Here is a 7,716-nt window from a genome sequence, read left to right on the forward strand (position 1 = left end):
CCTCTCCTTTTCCTCTCTCTGTCCCCCTCTCTTTCCTCTGTCCCCCCTCCCTTTCCTGTGTGTGCTGTCTCCCTCGCCCTCCTTTTCCTCTCTCTGTCCCCCAACTCCCTTTCCTGTGTGTGCTATCTCTCTCCCCCCACTCCCTTTAGTATGTCTCCATCCCCCTCCCTTTCCTGTGTGTGCTGTCTCCCTCCCCCTCCTTTTCCTCTCTCTGTCCCCCCTTCCTTTCCCTCCCTTTCCTGTGTGTGCTGTCTCCCTCCCTCTCCTTTTCCTCTCTCTGTCCCCCTCTCTTTCCTCTGTCCCCCCTCCCTTTCCTGTGTGTGCTATCTCTCTCCCCCCACTCCCTTTAGTATGTCTCCATCCCCCTCCCTTTCCTCTGTGTGCTGCCCCTCCCCTCCCTTAACCCCCTTTTTTGGCGTAGGTTTTACCCCATCTTTTCCTTCACTGCAAGGTGACTTGGTCGAAGGCCAGGCCGGTTCCTTTACTGTCTGCAAAATAAAAGGAGTTAAAGAAAATCCACAAATTTTGTATGCAATAAACCAAATTTATTTAGATTCAATTTTTTTTTGTTTTTTTTTTTGTCGAATTTTTTAGTTTTTTTTAGTTTTTTTTTTTTAGTTTGTTGTTGTTGTTTTAAAAGTCAAACTGGAGAGCAAAACTGTAACCCAGTAAAAAGTTGGGTTTGGAACTTGTTGAGCCCTGCGGCTCTGGGAGCAAATTCTTCGGGTCCCCGGAACTCGAGGGGTTTGGGGCGACCCTGCAAAAGGGAGAGTTCAAGTTCAAAAACAGTTAGTAGCCCCTCCACAACCTCCTCCAAGGCCACCTCCGCCGCCGCTGTTGCCACCGCCGCCGCCGCCAGCACCGCCGCCACTGCCGCCGCCGCCGCCTCCGCCTCTGCCGCCTCTGCCGCCTCTGCCGCCTCTGCCAGGATCCTTCTTGGAATCGGGCTTGTAGTCGTACCAGGGTCTCAGCACGTAGAAGATGGGGCTCTCGGGCTGGCTCCTCAAGGGCGGCTGGGGCTCCAAGCAGTCGTAGTAGTCCTCGGGGTCCACGATCTCCCCGAAGAGCAGCTGGCAGAGGACCTCCCAGCCGCAGACCTCGAGGGCGTACTCCAGGTAGCTCTGGAGCTGGAAGCAAACGCGGTCGAGGGCCCTCTGGATGCCCCCCGGAGTGTCGCCGAACGTGTAGCACCCGTTGCCGTTCATTTCGTCGGGCAGCACGGGCAGGCAGGTGTCAAGCTCCGAGCTCACTGCGCACAGCTGGTGGTGGAGGGCTCGAAGATCTTGGAAGGAGAAGAGGCTGGTCCAAGAACTCGGCCTCCCCCCTCCAGCTGCAGCAGCCTCTCCAAGATCCGGGGGGAACGTGAGCATCATGGGCAGGGGCTCCTCCTCCAGGCACTCCGGGTCCGACTCAAACTCGATCTCCAGCTCCAGCTCGAGCTCGGTGTCGGTGGACTCCAGCTCCTCCTCCTCCTCCTCCTCATCCTCCTCGGGCAAGGGCATCTCAATGATGGTGGTGGCGCCTTCCTCATCGATGATCTCCAGGTAGTCCACAGGGGCCCTTGTCATATCAAAATCATCGTCCATGTCCTCGTCATCGAGCATGATGACGTCGTCGTCGTAGTAGTTGTAGTCTTCTTCGTTCCCGCAAGCCCCTTTCTGGCCGGCGCGTAGGCCATTGTCAGAGTCCACATCAGAGTCCTCGTCAAGCCGGCAGGCCACGATGGGGGTAGCAGAGCCAGCCGCAACCGCTGCCATGGCCGCCGCAGCAACAACGGCTGCTGCGTCAGAGCCATCCCTCACCTCAGTGATCTTGCTGGCCGGCAGGTTCTGGGACCACAGGGCCAGATCGTTAAGCCTCTCTGTGGCGTCACGGAACAGAGAGTCTCCCCGAGGGTGGGCACTGAGGGTGGGCCCCGTCTGGGTTGCTGGCGGCCCCATAGCCACATCCCCGTAGGCTTCGTGGGCTCTTCGGTGCTCAATCACCCCGCCGGCCTCGGCTAAGGCCTCGACGACTGCCTCTGCTACAGCTTCGGCAAGAGCATCAGCAACTTCGGCAGGGCTCTCAGCTCCCGAGGTGGGGCCGTTAGCATCAGAGGCCTCCATCTCTTCCACACGCATACCTAGATTACGTCTCTGGGCAGCGAGATCATGGCAGGTGATTTCAAACTTGCCCTCGGCCTCGTTCCAGGTCACTTGAAAAATGAAATTGCTGAAGTAGTGAAGCCGACCTGCAAATGGGTCGAACCCCTGGTTGGGGTCCTGATCCATGGTGGCTGCTGCGTGTTGCGATCGGGAGCAGGAGAGTGGCTGAGGAGATCAGGGCAGTCCTGGGCCCAAGGCCTACCGGAACAGTCACAAGAGCGTCCGCCTCCACCGCCAGTCTCAGCCGCTCTGAAGTCTAGGCAACCTAGGCGGCTGAGGAATAATCGCGAGCTTTGTGTCCCCTACGTCACTAAGTTGCTGGGGCAACACCCTACGGATGGCGTGGAGCGAAGAGGGCCACCTCGAGATGGGGGGGGTGGCGCGTGGAAGAGAACAGTTGTGTGCGGCCTGGGACAGCCTTTGGTGATGGGCTCACTGGAAGTCTAGACAGCTGGGGTGGGGAGAGTCGGCCTTTTGGGGGGACCCCAGCACTGCCCAGAGTAGATCATCATACATCCATCACACTTAATAACGGGAGTCATCATAACTGGCATTTGCCTAGCCCTTTAAGCTTTCAATGGGCCTTCCATACAGTGTATCATTTTTTTGCGCATGCGCAGACCAGATAGCTGACTGTGCTTGATGGCAAAGGCAAAGCCTATGGAGCTTAGAGAAAGGCTTTTAGAGTTCTACTAGACCAAATCCACCCCTCTCCCCTGGAGAGCCAGAGAAACCCATTCTCAGAGGCCCAGTGACTTGCCCAAAGCCACAAAGCCACAGGGCAAAACTCACTTGCTAAAACCAAATGGAGGAAAAGCTGTATTTTATATTCCAATCCCTGTATCAATGAAGAAAAAAGGACCGGCGAACCAAAAAACTTTAAGGTAATCATTCTCTTGAACAAAGAGAGCTGGTTCGGCTTGATCTCGAGAGCTTTTCTGAAAGCTGTACATTGCAGATATTCCTCCAAATTGAACCTGTTTCTCAAAATATTGTGGAAATGGGATTTGGGATTTGGGGGAAATCCCTTCCCCTTTCTGGGCTTCAGTTTCCATCTCTATAATGTAAGATAGTTGAACTCAATTTCTAGTGACCCTTCCAGCTTTCACAGAGATTTTGAGGGCTTGATAAAGGCTTGTTTTTCAAAGCTGTGGGTTTGGGGTGTTTCCTGCCTGGGTTCCCCTTAATTATTTTGAAAAGGCAGCATTAGGGCACAGGTCCAATGACCACTAGTGGAGATAAGGGGATTCCCGTTCATACATGGATTGGCCTACATGGCCTCTGAAGGCTTCTGACAGCTGAAAGTTTGGCTTGGGCCCAGCAGGAACCTTAGGCCTCATCTAGGCTCAAATAGAAACAGGGTCAGTTATCCATACAGAGAGATCCTTGAAGGCCAGTTTGACTTAGTTGTGAAATGTGATGTTGGCTATGTTTTATTTTAATTTATTTTGTTTTATCCATGTTGTATAGTATTTTTACTTTGTTAATTATTACCGAATTGTCTGGAGTGTTTGTAAGCTGCCTGGGGGCTCTCGAGTGAGTGTTTGATATCTCTGTTCTAGATCAACCTTTTCATTTCACAGAAAAGGAATTTGGAGCCCAGAGAGAGGAAGTGGTTTACCCAAGGTCATGCAGGTCACTGTTGGCAAAGTGGTATCATAAAACTAATTTCTCTGACTCCCAAGGCAACACTGTTTTCCTGTACTTTTTCCTGAGAATAGATAAGGGAAAAAGCCAACCTTTGGCTACATGTGAGAAACATACTGTTCAAATACACATAAAACAGAGGAAAAAATGAGGAAGATGGGAAAGGTAGAAGAAAAGGTACTATGTCTTAGGGCAGTGGCGGTGAACCTATGACACAGGTGCCAAAGATGGCATGCAGAGTGCTCTCTGGGCACACAAGCCACCCTCTTCCCCTCTTCCCCATACCCAGAGTTCATTACCAGAAAGGCAGAGGGACTTGGGCAGAGCTGCTCCCCTCCCCCTCTCTGCCAAGCCTGAGGACATCCCCCACCCCTCTGCCCAGCAGCCCAGTGGGAGTACTTCCTCCCTTCCCTGTGTGTGGGGTAAGGAGGGGTAGGACATAGTGCTCTGTCTCTGGGTGGTGAGCACAGCAGAAGGGTGGGGAGGGAGCAGTGGGCTGGTGCCTGGCACTCTGTCTCCAAAAGGTTCTCCATCACTGCCTTAGGCAGTTCCAAAAAAGCAGGATTTGCAGTCATGATATCAGATAGGGCAAGAGGCACAATCACTAATGTCAAGTGAGATAACCCAGAAAGATGCCACAGTGCTGAAAGGCACCATAGATCAGGTCATACTACCCTGATGAAATATATATACAGCCAATGGCACGGAGCCTGGTTCCTTAAAGGAAAAGCCAACCAAACTGCCAAAAAGCCTTGATGGGAAAAGCTCAAATTACCCAGTTGAGAGTGGATGGAAAAGGAGGGTTTGTGAGCTCAGGTCCAGGTTTCCCTCAGCCATGCCACCCTTATAACTGACCGCATTTTTCTGCCTTGGTTCTCTTTTCACTAGAATGTCCAGTACAATCACTGATTGGGCTTTCTGGGAGGTTTGACAGCCTTAAAGTCAGACTCTTGTGAAGGTGGACCAGTGCAGGGAGAAAAGCCTGAGTCTGAACCCACCTCTGATGCTTCCTTCCTGGGTGACCTTGGGTAATTCATTTCCAATCCCTCCTCTGTAAAATGAGAAGATTGAGCTAAATGGCTCTGAGCTCCTTCCAGCTTCATCACCACCCAGAGAGAAATGAATGAAAACAGTATTTTGTAGCTGTCAAACCAAGATGATAGTAGAAGAAAAAGTGAGAAGGCCAGAGCCCGAGGGGAAGCAAACTCTTTGGTACAGATTTTCTTTTGGGGAGGGAAGCATTTTTCTTTTGCCCTTAAGGTATTATGGCAGGCCTGGCCCCTTTCTTTAAAAAAATTTTTGCAACTATTTCTTGCATGCATAAAAGAAGTGGAAGTGGCCCCCAGAAACCTCATCCCAATTGGGACAACCTGACAAGGGAGTGAAAACTTATTTCCTCAAGGGGGGGGAAGTCCATCAGGAAAGATCCCTCTGCTTCCTGTAATGACTGGCTATTCTACCTGAGCTGAAGAAGTGTTGTTCCAAAGAGGAAAACTGATTGTGTCATTTACGTGATTGATGCAGGATTCACTCATTCATTTTGGGAAGATTTACATTTTCAAATAACTCCTAGAGATTCCTGAACCCAGAAGGAGCCAGGCCTCCTCTGACCAGTGGGGGCTCCCTTGTCTCTCTGCCCAGAGAGAAACTGCAGACCAATGGAGACTTGGGTGGTTAACCACTGGTTCTCTGCTGTGGTTCTAGTGAGTGGCACGACTGTCATTTCAGTAAAAAGGCCAACAGGGTAGAAGGACCTAAGCCCTTGGAAGGGTTTGATAAGCCCTTGGATGAGGAAAGGTTTGTAGTTTATTCCTGGACTTCTTGGTGTTCTTTGTGAACAGAAAGATGGGCATTACTATGGCCTAATCTGGAGGTTGGCCAGAGGGCAGATCTAGCCAACTCCCATTCTTTGGCTTTCAGATCTGTTTCCTCTCCCTGCATTCTCTTTTTCTCCCTTGTCTCTTCTTTTCTAGCTACAATAGAGTATTGGCTCTTGGTCCTACCCCTACTTTTCTCACCAATATCTCACAAGAAAAAGACTCCAATATTTTCTTTTATTTTTTTCTCAGTGACATATAAACAAGAATTTTAAACATTCATTTTTCTCAAAACTTGAGTTCCAAATTCTTCCCCTCCTTCCTTCCCCTCCCCACTCCTTGCATAGGCAAGCAATTTGATCTAGATTATACACGTGTGGGCATGCAAAGCTTATGTCCATTTTAGCTGTGTTGCAAAAGAAAATACAGGTCCCAACCCCCCAAGATAATAACGTTCAAAAAAAGTCTGTTTCCATCTGTATGCGGACTCCATGAATTCTTTCTCCAGATATGGGTCCATTTCTTGTCAGAAATCCTTTGGAATCGTCTTCGATAGTTGTAGAACTGAGAATAGTGAAGGCATTCAGTTGATTATTTTACGATATTGCTGTTACACAGGTGCAGTGATCTCCTGGTTCTGCCCACTCTACATCAGTTCTTATAAGTCTTCCTAGATTTTCTGAAAGCATCCTGCTCATCATTTCTTACAGAAGATGATAGTGTTCTATCACAATCATCTACCCCAGCTTGTTCAGCCATTCCCCAAATAATATGCATCCCCTCAGTTTCTACTTCTTTGCCACCACACAAGGAGCTGCTGTAAATATCTTTGTACATATAGGTCCTTTTCCTTTTCTTTGATCTCTTTGGGGTACAGGCTAAGTAGGGATATTGCTGGGTAAAAAGGCATACACAGGGGGTAACTGAGTAACTCAGTGGATGGAGAGCCAGGCCTAAAGATAGGAGGTCCTGGGTTCAAATCTGACCTCAGACACCTGGCAAGTCACTTCACCCCCATTGCCTAGCCCTGACCACTCTTCTGCCCTGGAACCAATACCCAGTACTGGTATTGGTTCCAAGATGGAAGGGAAGGGTTTAAAAAAGAAGAAGGCATGTGCAGCTTTATAGCCCTTTGGGCATAGATCCCAATTGCTTTCCAGAATAGTTGGTACAGTTCACAACTCCCACATGCCCTCCTTCATTTGTCTTTTCCCTTTTCTATTCTAGGCATGAGGTAGTCCTTCAGAGTTGTTTGAAGTTGCATTTCTCAAAACCAATAGGGATTGACAATATTTTTCCATATGATTAGAGGCAACTTTGATTTTTCAACTGAAAATTGTTCATTTCCTTTGACCATTTATCATTTGGGGAGTGGCTTTTGTTATAAAGTGGTATTGTTATAAATTTGACCTAGTTCTCTATATATTTGAAACATTTGCTATAAAATGCCCCCCCACCCAGTCTCCTGCTTTCCTTCTAATCTTGGCTACATTGGTTCATTTGTGCAAACTCTTTTTAATTTAGTGAAATAAGAATTATCCATTTCACATCCCTTAATGGGCTCGGCTTCTTGTTTGGCCATAAATTCTTCCCTTCTCTAAAGGTCTGACAGGTAATATATTCCAGGCTCCCGTAGTGAGCTTATGGCATCATTTTTATGCCTTAGGCATTTTCAATATCCTCAGTGGATGGGGAAACCAAGATACAGAACAAGGAGGGGATCTGTCTGAGATCACATAGCCAGGCAGTGAGGGAGCTTGAACTAGAATTTCCAGCACAGACCTGTGGGAAATGCTACAGGGGAAGTGAACAGACCCCTAAGGAGGCCCATCACAATTTTAGGGAAAAACCCCAACGAGAACAAGCAAAACTCTGAGGAATTGGAAGGCCAGCGATGGTCCTGGTGGCCAGACGATGAAATATGCCTTCTTCCTCTCAGCCTTAGCCAGGAGGGGGCTACTAGAGCAAAATTTGGCATGCAGAATCTGATGAGCTCACTGTGTTCTCATTTGACTTTTCTTTTTTGCTTGGTTTTGTTAAAAGAGAGGGTTTACTCTTTAGGGTGAGAGCTGGGAGGGAGGGAGGGTTCCCCAAATGCCCGTGCTGTA

At 49.2% G+C, this 7,716-nt stretch overlaps 1 non-coding gene across 1 annotated transcript; it reads left to right on the forward strand.

The window, feature by feature from the left end:
* The first annotated feature begins 1,266 nt into the window (after window positions 1-1,266).
* MIR12412 (microRNA mir-12412) lies at window positions 1,267-1,325 on the forward strand. The gene has a single exon (NR_163033.1). It is a non-coding gene; the product is annotated as a microRNA mir-12412 (primary transcript).
* Window positions 1,326-7,716: the final 6,391 nt, after the last annotated feature.

Source organism: Monodelphis domestica, chromosome X, assembly GCF_027887165.1.
Source record: "Monodelphis domestica isolate mMonDom1 chromosome X, mMonDom1.pri, whole genome shotgun sequence".
NCBI lineage: Eukaryota > Metazoa > Chordata > Mammalia > Didelphimorphia > Didelphidae > Monodelphis > Monodelphis domestica.